The sequence below is a fragment of the Helianthus annuus genome, chromosome 5, assembly GCF_002127325.2.
Source record: "Helianthus annuus cultivar XRQ/B chromosome 5, HanXRQr2.0-SUNRISE, whole genome shotgun sequence".
In the NCBI taxonomy this organism is placed as follows: Eukaryota; Viridiplantae; Streptophyta; class Magnoliopsida; order Asterales; family Asteraceae; genus Helianthus; species Helianthus annuus.
Window position 1 is genome coordinate 101,310,946 of NC_035437.2, and position 18,440 is coordinate 101,329,385.

Below are 18,440 nucleotides of genomic sequence, written 5' to 3' on the forward strand. Positions count from 1 at the left end.
GTGACATCCTTTCAAATCGTTTACCCAAGTGAACTAAATAACGCCACGGTATGTAATACGATGAAAACACTTATATATAGGAAGTACCAGCAGCGTATCCACCATGCTTTCATCACATTACACCCGTCCCATTATCTAAACACTAACCAAAAGCCAATCATTTACCCGAATCGTTTAACTCGTTAAAATCGCTTTAGTCGTTTAAATCATTCTTGTTTTAATTGTGAAAACTACTTTTGGTCGTCTCGCTAATAACATCCAAACCTTCGCAACTCGCCTCTCGCTTCTCGCATTAACAAACCACCAAAGGGTAAGTTAACAATCACAGATTCAGTCGTTACCCACCTAACCCAGACATAACCATGGGTGCAGTCTGAAAACGGGATTTGTCAGATCCTATGGTACCATAACCTAATACTGGTCGGTTCGGCCAAAATTAATGAATGCTATTTGTTATGTAATTACAACCAACATGTTTGTTCACTTTATCGAAATCGTTATTAATTTATTATAAACCACTTTTAATCATTTTCGAAACCATCGTTAAAAACATCGAAATCATTTGACACATATGAATCACCCCAAAACAATCAAAAATAGTAAAATAGGGGAACTATGTACTCACTTGAGAATGCTTAGAAGTCTTGAATAACAACCAAGCAAAGCTAGAGGGATCACGGAAATCAATCGGCACCTAATATTAGTAACTATGTAAATAAACCGGACCTAAATCGGAATATCGGATAGGATGAGGTTTCGTAAACCAAATGAGTATTGGAACTCATATGATATGGTTTAACAAAGCCTACATACTAAATCGAAACCTAACCTAAGGTTGCTTACGACCCATTATGACCCATTAAGGTAGCTTACGCTACTTTAACGCGTCGTTCACGTGCAACGCGTTCGGACCGCCTAACCAATCCTATGACAAGTATTATATGCCTTAACATATCTAATAATGTTATCTAATCAGTTTAGATGTGAAAATTTTGGTTACATATACTTAAATGAATTTATGCGTAAAAAGGGCGTTTTGGTCATTTTCCTAAGGCACATAAACTACCTATCATACAACTAACTAAACGAAATGACCATAAGGTATAACCTCGGAAGGTTATTCCCTATACAACTATGGTCACTAAACATGCTTGGTCGGATCCTAAAGATCGACCAAACGGGTCTAGTTCGAAAGTCTAAGCGGTGGTTTAGACCGCTTGACTTACGACTCTACACAAGTACTAAACTAAAAGTGACGAGCTAAACATGTTAAAACATGTTTAACGAAGTTAGAAAACAACTTTGATATCAAAACAAACGGTTTTGATTCCCAAGAACAGTTTGGTTGCAAAATACGCATGAATACGCATTTTGACCGAAACTATGACTCGTCACTACACCTAATCAACGTAGTAATCAGTAGGCATAGTCACAAGGGACTATAACCATCGTGATTACGCTCACGTTGTGAAGTTCAAACGAACTTCGTGTTGACCAAAGACTGGTCAAAGCAGAAAGTCAAACATTGTTTGACTTTCATGCTTGAAAAGCGATAAAAGCATGAAAGAAACTTACAAAGGGTCCAAGCTAGGAAGATCTTGATCCAATTTGCTCAGGTATGAAGTGTTAAACCTCAACTTAGAGCAATTGAATCAGATTTGTGAGGAATGAGAATGAAAGTGATGGGTATTTATAGAAAACCCACAACCGTTAGGATCTTTCTTCGCAAAACGTGCTTCGATCTTGACCCTCCATGTGGGCACATGGTATTGTAATACAAAAATCAGCTGCTAAAACCATCAAAAACAGGCTGGAAAGCCAGATTCAATGTTTCTATCTGGCAGGCTGTCGCGCCCCGCGTAAGATGCAGCTTAATCTATCGCAGCCCGCCTAGTAAGTTTGACAGATTTACACATTTAGTCCCTGCAGCCCAGAAACTTGTATTTTGATGCATATTTGACACTTTTAAGTCGCGTGAACCTCATTTCAAAGCTCTAAACATCTCGTATGTCGGTTCGTTTGGTCGTACGGTTGCGTTATTCGGTTAATTACGACGGAAGTCGTAACGAACGCAAAAACGATCCAAATTAAGCAACGAATGGAATTTTATCATGGCAATCATTAAAATAAAGTATTCTAATGAGTACATAAATTTTGGATGTCCGGATATATCTAGAACGTAAGATATGCGCGAAAATTCAAACTTATGCACTTTTTGACGCTTTTAGTCCCTATTGATCAATAAGTTTATTTTTGCGCATCAAAACACCTCAAAGCCTATTTCTAAGCTATTTAAAGGATATTTAGGGCATGTTTAACTTATGATCATATTCTGGAAGGTTCGTTACAGTACAAATCGGCATACTTTCGTAGTTTGTCTAAATTAGTCCCTGTAAGCGAATAAACTTGATTTCGACACACCAAACCTTCCAAAACTTATTTCTAATTTATGTAAAGGTTATTTCAGGTATGTTAAGCCTATGTCACTACTCCGGAGTGTTTGTCGCATTAAACTGATTTCATTTACGCACCAATTTGCGTATAACTTTCCAGAAAGCGATTTAGAGCTCGAAATCGAACGAGAATTGATATGTGCAAATAATACACATATTTATACTAATCCCAAGCATGAAACACAATATTTCATTGATTTGGTATTTGTATGATGGCCATGGAGGCACAGATGTCACACGAAATTCCTTTAAGAAGGGGAGGCTGTAACACCCCTTGTTTTGAAAGTCAAAGTCAAAGTCAAGATTGAAGTCAAAGGAAGAAAAGATTGCTAATTGCGATCTGTCACTCCTTGCTTAACTACTGTTTTTACTTCTTTGACTTGTAGATAATCTTTTTATTTTATCGCATTTGTTGTATTATGGGGAGTACTTTTTAATAATCGAGGTTTAATCGCTATTTATCGCATGTTTTATCGCTTTAACGCTTATCGCATCGCAATCGCAACCCGAATTATGCGTTCTAGATATTGTTTTACGTGTGTGTGCTATTTATGTGTTACTTGTGCATGCTTATTATGTTTATGTTGTGGTGATTAATCGGAACGCAATCGCAACTCTATCGCAATTGAATCGCAAACGCTAAACGCAAGTTAATTATGATGATTGTATGCTAGATATAGTATTTGTATGTTTATTATTAATCTATCGCGTCACTAAATCGTAACCCGCATCGCAAAACTCAAACACACAAAACCAAACACCGAGACTCAGATCGTCAGAGCCACGCGATCGAGTGGCTGCTCGATCGGATGGCCAACCGATCGGATTGCCATCCGACCGGACAGCCATCCGATCGGTGACCCACTCGATCCTTTGCACTTTCCTTTTTGGGAAACCCTATAAATACCCTCACTTGTCACATCACTTGATGTGACTGCTCCTCACTCGACCCAGCCGCACTTCAGCCTTCTTTCTCTCAATTTCTCGCGATTCTTGTAAGTTTTTAACCTAAATCTTGCACTTCTATGATCTACACGCACTCCTTCATCTTTCTCTATTTTGAATCTTAACTTTTAACCGTGAAACCAACGGAATTGAGGTGTTCTAGGGTGATGTCATCATTGAGTTCTTATGAACTTCAAGTATTGGCCTCATTCCACCAAGAACAACTCAGATCTGAAGGATTTCCACATGAATCAACAATGTTTTCGCATAGATCTACACAGATTCATGGTGAAAAGGATTGAAAGATGGTTTTCTAACTTTTTTTCAACTCTTTTACACTCAATGCACTGCAAAACCGATAGAATCGGAGCTCGTTCTGATCTTCTACTCCTTCTTAGTGATGTGTTGGTTCAAGATCTGAATTCTATCCAAGAGACAACTGATTTTGCGTTGAATATGAACCACCGTCTCGAACAGTTAACTGATCGGACTAGGGTGATTCCGTCCGATTGGGTCACTTGAGTCTTGACGAGGTTTCTGTTGTCAGCACGTTATCACACCGCCTCGATCAACTGCAAAACTTTCAAAACAAACAATTGTCAAAGACGATCAGGACGTCGGGACGGATTGCTGTTCGATAGGATTGTCGTCCAATCGGACAGTCATCCGACCGGCTTGCACTTGGTTCCATACTTAAACTTTTATTTATTCAAGGGACTGAACGTTGAACGGATTACCGTACGATCGGATTGCCATCCGATCGAACGACCATCCGACCATGCGACGTTTAGGACTTCAACACTTAAACAATTTTCAACATGTTAAATACATGAACAGTGAACAACGGATTGCCACCCGATCGGATTGCTATCCGATCGAGTGAGAACCTGCTGTGAACTTGTTCTCACTAAGTGTCCTACTAATCGGATCGCCGCCCGATCGGACCGCCGTTCGATCGATTGACCTGAAGGGTCAAGATACTTCTTTGTTTTCAAAATGCTACAATGAAAACTTTAAAGCCATCATACACAAACACATCCTTACTAAACGAGATGTCAATCCCTTCGAATGGCCATCCGATCGGATGACCATCCGAACGGATTGACATCCGATCGACTAGCCATCCGATCGGATTGTCATCCGATCGGATTACCATCCGACACTTATCACTTTTACACCGTTTTACGCGCCGCTTATCGTTATGCTATCGTTAACTGTTCAGGCTAATCTCTCTCAGCGCTCCCTTTAATCCAAGAGAGTGTTTACTTGTTAAACACAATCTGTGAGTATACTCGATCCCTTTTTGCTTTACGCACTTTTGGGTGTTACAAACGTTATCTATATTCAAATCACAACCGACACACAACGAAAACACTATTTATACGCTAACCGTTATTTCATGCTACGTGTTATTCGATGAATGCGTGTATGTTATGTTAACACAGTGATTGTTGCTGATGTGTGTAAAATGCAACATATAAATTACATCAAATAAGGCATAAAACTAACCCTTTTTAAGTACTAATGTTGGAAAAAGAGTGTTTTTGTCTTCCTTTTGTATTTTCAGGATTAAATGAGCTCAAATTCACAAAAGAAGCAAAAAGACAGCTAAATCTAACATAAATACAAGAAAAGGAACATAAGTGGATTGCCCGACCCCTCAACAGCATCCTCCCAAGCAAAATAGAGAAGGCAGAAGACTGAACACGCCCCGTGCTCAGCCAGCACGGGGTCGTGCCCAAGAAGCAGCAGAAAAGACAAACCTATAGAAGCCTCTATTGCCCACCACGGGGCCGTGCCCAGTGAACACGGGGGCGTGGCGAAAGTACAGCAGGCGCATTAATTGTAATTGCGAATGACAATTAATGAAGAGAGAGAGTGTCAGACGGGCATGGGGCCGTGTCCAGCGGACACGGGGCCGTGCCCAACCTTCTGTTCAGCCTATAAATAGGAGTGCTTGGTTTCATTGCAACTCATCCCTTGGCACACCACCTCTCTCACACTTCATCCACCACCCACCACCATCACAACACCATCATCCACCACCATCATCCATTGTCCATCATAGAGTGTGTGAGTCGTCTCGGGATCCAAGATTGATCGTAAGAGTTCTTGACAATCAAGGCCATGTTTGCCTAAGTCTCTTACATCAATTGGTGAAGACAAGTGTTTAGTATAATACTTTTTATTTTTAATCTTTTGCACTTTTTATTTGGTTTTGTATTAATGACTTTAATAACTAGTTGCTTATGTTGAAGGTGATCTTTCCTTATCGTTTGTCCGTGGTGTCTTGGCATTATTTTACTGTCTATATAAAATAAAAGATTTTCACCATTCATATCTCCACGGTCTATATGGAGGTATGTTGGCTACCTGGTCGGGGGTTAAGGGAACGGTTTGGTAAGGGTCTTGCCCTTATTCAGCGTTTAGAGGTCCTGCAAGGGACCTGGGTCAAATTTAGTAGGATCTCCTTCAATACCCATAGGTATTGGATGGCGGGGATCCAAACTCTTTGACCCCCTCATAGGTTAACTACTATTAATACTATAACCCGGCTATTTAGGACTGTATCCCTGCTGACTCAGACTACTTAGTCGAGGGTAACGTCACCTCCAAAAGAGGGGCCTACCATAATTTGCATTAATAACTTAATTCATTATCTTTCAATAATCCGACCCTTTAGGGTTGTATCCTTGCTGACTCAAACTACTGGGTTGAGGGTAACGTCGCCTTCAAAAGAGGGGCCTACTACAATAACTAAGATAATCTCTTAAACAAGTGCAAAAGTGCGAAAATAATCAAAGGTTATATACTAATACACGAGTCGGATCCAAGTGATTCATCTTGTCTATCTGTTTTTATTTTTATTTTATTTTTTTCAGCATTTAGTTAGTTTTTATTTTCTTAGTTTAAAAATCTTTTCTAACATTTTGATTTGGTTAGACGTTGAGGATAAACAGGTACTAAAAGCTCTTGTGTCCTTGGACGACCTCGGTATCTTACCAACACTATATTACGTCCACGATGGGTGCACATGCCCATATGTGTGTTTAGTGTTAGTAAATATCATGTTTTATAAATTTAAAACTTGGCTAAAAGTGTAAAAAGGGTTTAAATATACATCTAAAATATATTACACCGAATGCACATCAAGTTTTTGGCGCCGTTGCCGGGGACACAAGGATTTTAAGAAAGTTAGGAATCAACGGCGTAATCATATTTTTATTTTTCTTTTTAATTTTTTAGGATTTTCTTAGTTTTTCAGTTTCTGCAGAGCTCAGCACGGGCCGTGCCTGGTCGGACACGGGCCGTGCCCAGCGTTGTTACTGGCAGTTTTTAGTTTTCCAAGTTACAGAAGGCTGACCACGGGGCTGTGTTGGTGCAACACGGGGCCGTGTCCAAACTCTCCAGTAACTAACTGGGATCTGGAAAACAATCACTGTAACTCCGACCACGGGCCGTGTTCACTGAGCACGGGGCCGTGGTGAACCCTCTGACCAGCATTCTTTTTTGTTTTTATTGCAGGACTTGGAACCAGACGCCACCCCTACGTAGTTTATGAGCTCCCTTTCTAATATGGACATAAAAGAACCTCTAGAAGAACCCGAACGCTTTTTCAGAAAAAGACTAAAAGCCAAAAACCAAGAGAAAGTTTCGGGAAATCCACCCCCAATGGCGGATCAACGTACTCTCATGGATTATCTACGACCCACCGTAGGTAACCTCGGCGCCGCTATCAATGCACCGAATGTTGAAGCCAATAACTTCGAACTTCGGCCGCATTTGATACAAATGCTACAAAACTCCGCAACCTTCCATGGGCTTGCGGACGAGGATCCCCATCTACATATTACTAATTTCTTAGAAATATGTGATACCTTTCGGATTAATGGAGCATCAAATGACGCCATCCGCCTTCGAATGTTTCCTTTCTCACTAAAAGACCAAGCAAAAGCTTGGCTTAACGCCCTCCCAGCTGGATCGGTAAACACCTGGGATGAACTAGCCCAAAACTTTCTATATAAGTATTTCCCTCCCGCTAAAACAGCTAAATTAATGACTGAAATTAATACATATTCACAAGAGGACGGGGAATCCTTATATGAAACTTGGGAAAGGTTCAAGGAGCTATTGCGAAAGTGTCCACATCACGGCCTTGCGATATGGCAACAAGTATCCACTTTCTATAATGGGTTGTTGCCACACACAAGGCAGACACTTGACTCTAGCTCCGGGGGACTTTTAGGTAATCGCCGCCCACATGAAATATATAACCAAATTGAGGAAATTGCTCAAACCAATTTCCAGTGGCACACTCCCCGAGGCAATAAATCTATTGCCCCGGGCGCCCATAAGGTTGATGAAAACACTTCCTTACAAGCCCAAATCGAGGCCCTTTCTTCAAAAATAAAAAAATTGGAAATGACAAAATCGGTCTCGGTTATGGCTTGTGAAGGGTGTGGTGGGCCACATGAAAATTGGAGTTGTATGAAAGAAACGGACGATCAACAAGAGTCGGTAAGCTACATTGACAATAGACCTAGGCCGTCGGGTCCTCCAACGGGCACTTACAACCAAGGATGGCGGAATCATCCTAACCTTGGTTGGAGAGAACCCGGCAATAGTAGTAACCAACAAAACCAACGAACAAACTTTCAACAACCAATAAATGAGTCACAAAATTTCACTCAACAACAAGGTGGACGAGATAGGCTTGAAGATACTGTATCTCGCCTCATCTCCGACACTGAAAAGAAAAACTCGGAAAGGTTTCTACAATTAGAATCAAATTTTAGAAATCAACAAGCTAGTATTCAAAACATAGAAAAACAATTAAGTCAACTAGCCCAAAATTTTTCCGAGAGACCACCAGGCGCATTACCAAGCAATACCGAAACAAACCCAAAAGCGCAAGTTCATCTCATCACGTTACGAAACTGTACCGTGGGGCCTGCGGAAGCGCCACCACCGACCAAGGAGACTACACCACCACCTCTGCAAGAAAAGGACTCCCCTCCGTCATCAGAGCCTATCAAAGCTCCTCGAGTTCCGTACCCCGGTAGGTTAATTCGTCAAAAGACCAATGAGCAATTCGCAAAATTCGAAAGTATACTAAAACAATTGCATGTCAACATTCCTTTTATTGATGTGCTAACCCAAATGCCTAAATATTCTAAGTTCATGAGGGACTTCCTCACTCATAAAAAGAAAATTTAAACGTTGCAATTAGTTAACTTAGGCGAAGAATGCTCTGCCCTCGTACTCAACAAACTCCCCCAAAAGAAAATCGATCCCGGAAGCTTCACAATTCCTTGCTCGATCGGGGACTCCCCCGTTCGTAATGCACTAGCCGACCTTAGGGTTAGCATTAACCTCATGCCCTCATCAATGTTCAAAAGACTCAGCCTAGGAACAACGAGTCCTACAAAAATGAGCATACAACTTGCTGATCGATCTGTCAAATTCCCACAAGGTGTCATCGGAAATGTCCTAGTAAAGGTAAACAAATTTGTCTACCCGGCCGACTTTGTTATACTTGATATGGAAGAAGACACCGAAGTCCCCCTCATACTAGGGAGACCATTTCTAGCCACCGCACAAGCCGTGGTAGACATGAATGACGGAACGCTCACCTTAAGGTACGGAGATGATGAAGTAAAGTTCGGGGTTGGGAGGAGAATAGAGGACGATGACCCGGTCAACTACATGAAGGTTATTGATTCGAGTTTGGATGCCGCTCTCCGACGGTGCAATATGGGATGCAAAACATCCCACTCAGAAAATATATAACCTCACTTTGGGTCTAGCCAAGGACCCTTATAAACGTGGCGCACCACGGAGGCACTCCGCGGAACTATACTTAGCTTAGTTTAATCTTTTAGTTTTAATTTGCAGAAATAAAACACAATCATGGTGGTAAAGGATGATAAGGGAAATGAGAAACATGGACCCATGCACAAGAACAAGGCCACACGTCGACAATTTCTCCGTTACAGTAGGTTCAACACGGGCCGTGCTCAGCCAACACGGCCCCATGCTGAACCCCCTGCAGAAAAATGCCCAGTTCAGGTAACTGGACACGGGCCGTGTTCACCAGACACGCCCCCGTGTCCAGGCTTCTGTTTCTTTTTCTTAATTATCGTTACTGGCACCTGACCACGGGTCCGTGTCCGGTCCCCACGGGGCCGTGTCCAGGCTGCCAGTAACATTAATTTTTGCTTTTAAACACCATGTTACACATTCAATCAACCTAAAAATTTATTTTTGGGACACATTGAGGACAATGTGTAATTTAAGTGTGGGGGGGGGGGGATGCTAAAACCTTGAAATTTTGCAAGTCCTAATAACTAGCCTTACACAAAACTCTATTGGAACCGCTAATCACCCCAATTTTTTTTTTTTTACTTGTCTAAAGTTTAAGTTGGGAATTCTAAGATTAATAAGGTTATATTTTTGCAAGTTTACAACCGATAGCGTCGTGATAAAAAGAACTAACATAAGAAAATTATGAAACGGCATGACAAGCTTAGTTAAAATTAGATTATATATACTTGATCACATAGAAAAACCCATTCCCACAAAAAGTGAGTTTTGAGCCTTTATTGAGCATACAAATACACATCTTTAGATTAAATGCTCATTTTTCGTTTCTTGTGTGAATAGCCGCTTGGTTCTTACGACTCTAGAACTTGCCATGACGATTCATTCCCGGTCCTTACCAACTTAAACCCAAGTAAGTAAATGATGGAGGCATTAGGACTAACCCTTTTTTCTTTCAAAACCATTCTTTTCATTTTTTTTCACCTACCCAAAAACTCCCCCTAGTTAACCCCTTTGAGCCTAAACCTTTCATTTCTTTACCTTAAAACCCTTTTAACCACCAAAACCCTTTTTATTTTTACACTTTATTTTAGTAACAAGATCGGTTTTCGTGTGACTAAAAAAAATAAAATAAAAAATAAAAAATAAAAAATAAAAAATAAAAAAAATGATGGAGTTAGAAATAAACAAACAAAGCTCTTAAAACAAAAAGCTTGTTTGAAGAAATACTTCATTAAGAATAAAAAGTCACTAAAACAAAATGTTTTACAATTAATTGTAATTGCGAATTACAATTATTGAAGAGAGAGAGTGTCAGACGGGCACGGGGCCGTGTCCAGCGGACACGGGGCCGTGCCCAACCTTCTGTTCAGTCTACAAATAGGAGTGTTTGGTTTCATTGCAACTCATCCCTTGGCACACCACCTCTCTCACACTTCATCCACCACCCACCACCATCACAACACCATCATCCACCACCATCATCCATTGTCCATCATAGAGTGTGTGAGTCGTCTCGGGATCCAAGATTGATCGTAAGAGTTCTTGACAATCAAGGCCATGTTTGCCTAAGTCTCTTACATCACTTGGTGAAGACAAGTGTTTAGTATAATACTTTTTATTTTTAATCTTTTTCACTTTTTATTTGGTTTTGTATTAATGACTTTAATAATTAGTTGCTTATGTTGAAGGTGTTCTTTCCTTATCGTTTGTCCGTGGTGTCTTGGCATTATTTTACTGTCTATATAAAATAAAAGATTTTCACCATTCATATCTCTACGATCTATATGGAGGTATGTTGGCTACCTGGTCGGGGGTTAAGGGAACGGTTTGGTAAGGGTCTTGCCCTTGTTCAGCGTTTAGAGGTCCTGCAAGGGACCTGGATCAAATTTAGTAGGATCTCCTTCAATACCCATAGGTATTGGATGGCGGGGATCCAAACTCTTTGACCCCCTCATAAGTTAACTACTATTAATACTATAACCCGGCTATTTAGGACTGTATCCCTGCTGACTCAGACTACTTAGTCGAGGGTAACGTCACCTACAAAAGAGGGGCCTACCATAATTTGCATTAATAACTTAATTCATTATCTTTCAATAATCTGACCCTTTAGGATTGTATCCTTGCTGACTCAAACTACTGGGTTGAGGGTAACGTCGCCTTCAAAAGAGGGGCCTACTACAATAACTAAGATAATCTCTTAAACAAGTGCAAAAGTGCGAAAATAATCAAAGGTTATACTAATACACGAGTCGGATCCAAGTGATTCATCTTGTCTATCTGTTTTTATTTTTATTTTATTTTTTTTAGCATTTAGTTAGTTTTTATTTTCTTAGTTTAAAAATCTTTTCTAACATTATGATTTGGTTAGATGTTGAGGATAAACCGGTACTAAAAGCTCTTGTGTCCTTGGACGACCTCGGTATCTTACCAACACTATACTACGTCCACGATGGGTGCACTTGCCCATATGTGTGTTTAGTGTTAGTAAATATCGTGTTTTATAAATTTAAAACTTGGCTAAAGTGTAAAAAGGGTTTAAATATACATCTAAAATATATTACACCGAACGCACATCATTACCTGACACCTTAGGAACGATAGTACTATAGTTTGGACTCAGCTCCTGTCGTGGACAGGGGTTGTTAAGGGCTTTACTTCACGTGTCCCAGTGAGGATATGTGTTTCTTTTTAAGAAAGTTAGGAATCAACGGCCTAATCATATTTTTATTTTCTTTTTATTTTTTTAGGATTTTCTTAGTTTTTCAGTTTCTGCAGAGCTTAGCACAGGCCGTGCGTGGTCGGACACGGGCCGTGCCCAGCGTTGTTACTGGCAGTTTTTAGTTTTCCAAGTTACAGAAGGCTGACCACGGGGCCGTGTTGGTGCAACACGGGGCCGTGTCCAACTCTCCAGTAACTGGGATCTGGAAAACAATCATTGTAACTCTGACCACGGGCCGTGTTCACTGAGCACGGGGCCGTGGTGAACCCTCTGACCAGCATTCTTTTTTGTTTTTATTGCAGGACTTGGAACCAGACGCCACCCCTACGTAGTGTATGAGCTCCAGTTCTAATAAGGACATAAAAGAACCTCTAGAAGAACCCGAACGCTTTTTCAGAAAAAGACTAAAAGCCAAAAACCAAGAGAAAGTTTCGGGAAATCCACCCCCAATGGCGGATCAACGTACTCTCATGGATTACCTACGACCCACCGTAGGTAACCTCGGCGCCGCTATCAATGCACCGAATGTTGAAGCCAATAACTTACCAACTTAAACCCAAGTAAGTAAATGATGGAGGCATTAGGACTAACCCTTTTTCTTTCAAAACCATTATTTTCATTTTTTTTCACCTACCCAAAAACTCCCCCTAGTTAACCCCTTTGAGCCTAAACCTTTCATTTCTTTACCTTAAAACCCTTTTAACCACCAAAACCCTTTTTATTTTTACCCTTTATTTTAGTAACAAGCTCGGTTTTCGTGTGACTAAAAAAAATAAAATAAAATAAAAAATAAAAAATAAAAAAATGATGAAGTTAGAAATAAACAAACAAAGCTCTTAAAACAAAAAGCTTGTTTGTAGAAATACTTCATTAAGAATAAAAAGTCACTAAAACAAAATGTTTTACGAAAACCGACGCTTTTTACGCTTTTCGCCCTTTTCTACTAACCACTAACCCAACTACCCACCTTTAGCCCAACCCTTTACCCAAAAAGTCCTCTTGATATTTACAAAGGTAACAAGTTAAAAAGGAGGAGGATTAGTTGCTTGGCAAGCCTATGGTAGGGATAAGTTCCACGCCGCTCTTGAGTGATTCACTAAAAATACACCTTCGGTCGAGTGTGAGTGATTTCTCCCGTGAGGTATGTGAACTTGTATATAAATGGAATTTAAAAAAGGCATGCTATGACCAAATAAGTAGATTATCCAATGAAACGTTCTAAATAAATCATAACGAATAGGATTGTAAATAAATAAAAATAAAACCAAAAAGATCTTGGATTCCCGACACTCTATGACAAGCCAAAACCTTCTCTTCTACCCATTCCATTTGAGAGTGAAAGCCACGTATTAAAGAGTTTTGCTTGAGGACAAGCAAAAATTCAAGTGTGAGGGTATTTGATGTGTGTAAAATGCAACATATAAATTACATCAAATAAGGCATAAAACTAACCCTTTTTAAGTACTAATGTTGGAAAAAGAGTGTTTTTGTCTTCCTTTTGTATTTTCAGGATTAAATGAGCTCAAATTCACAAAAGAAGCAAAAAGACAGCTAAATCTAACATAAATACAAGAAAAGGAACATAAGTGGATTGCCCGACCCCTCAACAGCATCCTCCCAAGCAAAATAGAGAAGGCAGAAGACTGAACATGCCCCGTGCTCAGCCAGCACGGGGCCGTGCCCAAGAAGCAGCAGAAAAGACAAACCTATAGAAGCTTCTATTGCCCACCACGGGGCCATGCCTAGTGAACACGGGGGCGTGGCTAAAGTACAACAGGCGCATTAATTGTAATTGCGAATTATAATTAATGAAGAGAGAGAGTGTCAGACGGGCACGGGGCCGTGTCCAGCGGACACGGGGCCGTGCCCAGCCTTCTGTTCAGCCTATAAATAGGAATGCTTGGTTTCATTGCAACTCATCCCTTGGCACACCACCTCTCTCACACTTCATCCACCACCCACCACCATCACAACACCATCATCCACCACCATCATCCATTGTCCATCATAGAGTGTGTGAGTCGTCTCGGAATCCAAGATTGATCGTAAGAGTTCTTGACAATCAAGGCCATGTTTGCCTAAGTCTCTTACATCAATTGGTGAAGACAAGTGTTTAGTATAATACTTTTTATTTTTAATCTTTTGCACTTTTTATTTGGTTTTGTATTAATGACTTTAATAACTAGTTGCTTATGTTGAAGGTGATCTTTCCTTATCGTTTGTCCGTGGTGTCTTGGCATTATTTTACTGTCTATATAAAATAAAAGATTTTCACCATTCATATCTCCACGATCTATATGGAGGTATGTTGGCTACCTGGTCGGGGGTTAAGGGAACGGTTTGGTAAGGGTCTTGCCCTTGTTCAGCGTTTAGAGGTCCTGCAAGGGACCTGGGTCAAATTTAGTAGGATCTCCTTCAATACCCATAGGTATTGGATGGCGGGGATCCAAACTCTTTGACCCCCTCATAAGTTAACTACTATTAATACTATAACCCGGCTATTTAGGACTGTATCCCTGCTGACTCAGACTACTTAGTCGAGGGTAACGTCACCTACAAAAGAGGGGCCTACCATAATTTGCATTAATAACTTAATTCATTATCTTTCAATAATCCGACCCTTTAGGATTGTATCCTTGCTGACTCAAACTACTGGGTTGAGGGTAACGTCGCCTTCAAAAGAGGGGCCTACTACAATAACTAAGATAATCTCTTAAACAAGTGCAAAAGTGCGGAAATAATCAAAGGTTATACTAATACACGAGTCGGATCCAAGTGATTCATCTTGTCTATCTGTTTTTATTTTTATTTTATTTTTTTCAGCATTTAGTTAGTTTTTATTTTCTTAGTTTAAAAATCTTTTCTAACATTATGATTTGGTTAGATGTTGAGGATAAACCGGTACTAAAAGCTCTTGTGTCCTTGGACGACCTCGGTATCTTACCAACACTATACTACGTCCACGATGGGTGCACTTGCCCATATGTGTGTTTAGTGTTAGTAAATATCGTGCTTTATAAATTTAAAACTTGGCTAAAAGTGTAAAAAGGGTTTAAATATACATCTAAAATATATTACACCGAACGCACATCATTGCCTGACACCTTAGGAACGATAGTACTATAGCTTGGACTCAGCTCCTGTCGTGGACAGGGGTTGTTAAGGGCTTTACTTCACGTGTCCCAGTGGGGATATGTGTTGCGCATTCTACAACTCGCAATCACGTCTGTGCATATTTCTCTGTCGATAACCTACTTGCCTTCACTTTATACATGTTACATGCTGGTTATGCGTAAACTATTTCAAACTCTATTATGCTATTATCAAACTTGTATGCTCACTTTTACACTATGTGTATTGACCCATATTTTAACGTATGTGACAGGTGTTTTGTGCCAACTGTCACTTTTTCGTACATTCCGTACACTAATTGAACAGTAATCTGTGCATAATCTAGCTTATAAGACAAATGACTTTCTGATTACTGTTATATACATACAATGGCATTTCATGTTGCAAGACTTTTATCATTACTACATGCAACACGATATAGTTCTAATAATGCACAGAACATAATTGGCACCATTATCAGACAAACTAAAAGCACTGACGGGAGTTCAGTACATAGACAGACAGTGTTTTGAGACCCCGTATGAGCCAGAAACCAAGTTCTACACTAGTATAGTGTGTAGGGAAGTAAGGACCACAAAACTGCATTCCTAAGTGATAGTTTAAGTACCGAGAAGTGCCTAAAACTCACCCAAAGTGCAGAATTCTGCATAATTCAGCAAAAATCAGCATTTTAACAAGTTTGTATCATGTAAAAATATGACTAAATGGTCCTGAATGCTTTCCTAAGTGTCGGGAATTAAAAGGATCACAAAAGAGTACATAAAGGTCACTAAACGGTAAAGTTTGACACTTTAACGAACCGGTATCTAACCAAACAACCGGACAATACCCAAAACATCAAAATTATACTAGAAGCATTGTTTTAATGTTTCTAAGCTAGTTATGATCCCCGAACACCCGAACACACTATATAACACCATATATGCATACACACTAACTATTATACTTAGAACTTTAACTAATCACTTAACTTATCATTCAAAATCAACCAAGACCCCCCCCCCTATCCAAGTGGACAGTCACTTATGTGGCCCCACCTCCAAAATCTTGCAAGATTTCTCTTGATCTTTCTTGGATTTGTGAAGATTCATTTAGATTGTGTTATGTACTTAAGAGACATAAGACCCAATGGATAAGAGCTTAAGTGAGGTTATAAGAAGGAATATGATGGATCATTCTCACACACACCCAACACCTTCATCTTTCTCGTCTTCTCCCCTCCCTCTCGGCCGAGAACCACATCAACACCACCACCACCTTTCATCCATCATCCATTCATTCCAAGTTGTACTCAAGGTGTAAGGAACCATATAAGAAGGTTTGGTGGTCTTGGATCTTGAAGGACCTCTCCCGATTGCTTTTATCCAACTCATTTATCATCTACAACATCAAGTGTTCTTCCCTAGCCTTGTGCTAGTAGTAAGGCCCTCATAACCCTTTGTTACTTCATATATTGTTGGTTAAAAGATGATATACATTGTTAATCTTGATGAACACTAAAAGTCATATTCATGAATCTCTAACATAAGCTTATAAACATATGAATACTTGTTGTTTTGTGTTTATTTGCTTCTTGTTGATTGATTATTAGTGTTAGTGATGTTAGACATCATATGTAACCTACTAGATTATGATTAAACAAATGATCTAGTAAGTTAATGTGATGATCTTGTGAAAGACCAATATCATCATGCCTTATGTTTACATGAACTTCAATAATAAAAGTTGTTTTCATGTGATGATGATTTAAACAAAATATAAGTCTTGTGAGTGGATGATTTCTAAAATAGTTTTCCAAAGAAACCAAGTTAAATAACAAGATTTACATAAAAATTGTTTTTAAAGAAACTAATCATATTTCTAGTGTTGAAACAAGTATAAGAATATATTGTTTACAAGAAAAACCTAAGAGAATGATTTTTGGAAAAATCATCTAGTAAGTTGTAAACACCTAAATCCTTTACGAATGAGATTTTTAAAGAAATGAACACACTTTAAAGGGTAACTAAACCTACTAAACACACTACCAAGTTACTACGAGTTTTTATGAAAATTTCAAGTTCTTGATTAATATGTAGATAGCTTTGTTTTGGCACTTGGTAAGTGTAGAATGATTGTTGATTGTTTGTGATGATTTTGAAAAGAAAATGATATGCTTTGATAGCATGGACACCTCTATTTTTAGGGGAAACTATGGTAAAATTTTCTAAAAACATAAACACTTAGAAAAATATTTTCTAAACAAATATTTACAAGTGTGTTTTAACTATGGTTTTCAAAATAAACTTTGCCATAGATTTTCTTACAAAATACCAAGAATTTACAATCCAAAATAATACCAAAAATCACAAGGAATAAATGTAAAAGTTACACACTTAATATTGTGAAACCGAACGAAAGAACGTAACTTACAAGATATTCCGGAAACTACATTTATGAGCATATTTTTGGTAAATATTGTTTTGGATACAAAAGAAATGAAAGTATGATTTTTTTTTTATTATTACAAAGTATATCATATTTTCGACAAGGAGAAAATATATTATTTTCGGAAGTTAAATTATATTTTCTTGGAATATTTAGAAGATATATGGTTTTTGGGAAAAATATATATTTTCTTGAAATACATTATTTTTGGGACAAAAAAAGTTTAAATATATTTTCTAAAATAAGACTTGAAAATATATTATTTTGGAAACTACAAATACAAGAATACGAATACACATGTATGAGATACCCCCATCCTTGGGAAGAAAATACGAAAAGAAATACTTGAGAAGTATTGTTATAAAAATATTGTTTAACTATTATTCCAAAATTAAATATAATTTAAAGTTAAAATAATTATTATTTTAACAAGGAATTATAACTTGGAATAATATTGAAGACATAAAAGAAACGTAACATAAAAACATAAATACTAAGGCAAGGCAAGGCACGGCCCGTCCGTCTAATAGACCCTAGTACATTGTAGGGAGTCGTGTTTGCTGAGGAGATTTGAGTTACGAGTATCGAAGACGCAAAACAGTGAGTTCATGCTCCCCCTTTTCTTTAACTGTTTTCGGTTTTATAACTCTCGGGGGTCGAATACATGTTACGAATACTTAAACGGTATGAATTGCCTGTGAAATGCACTATTAGATCATGTGAGCATAGACTAAATATTGAAATGCCATTAATACTTAATTAGGGACGAATGTTAGATCTAACGGGTACGGCCGAGCCCCACTCATGGTACTTGTGACCACTTGAGTGCTTCGGTGTCCCAGTCGAAGGAAATCGACGTAGTCGAGGGAAATCGACATAGTCAAGGGAAATTGACATAGTCAAGGTAAATTGACATAGTCGAAGGGAAATTCGACATA

The 18,440-nt window shown here is 38.9% G+C and overlaps 1 non-coding gene across 1 annotated transcript; it reads right to left on the reverse strand.

Moving 5' to 3' along the window:
- Positions 1–7,448: 7,448 nt before the first annotated feature.
- Positions 7,449–7,555, reverse strand: LOC118492772. The gene has a single exon (XR_004894774.1). It is a non-coding gene; the product is annotated as a small nucleolar RNA R71 (small nucleolar RNA).
- Between the last annotated feature and the right edge of the window lie 10,885 nt (positions 7,556–18,440).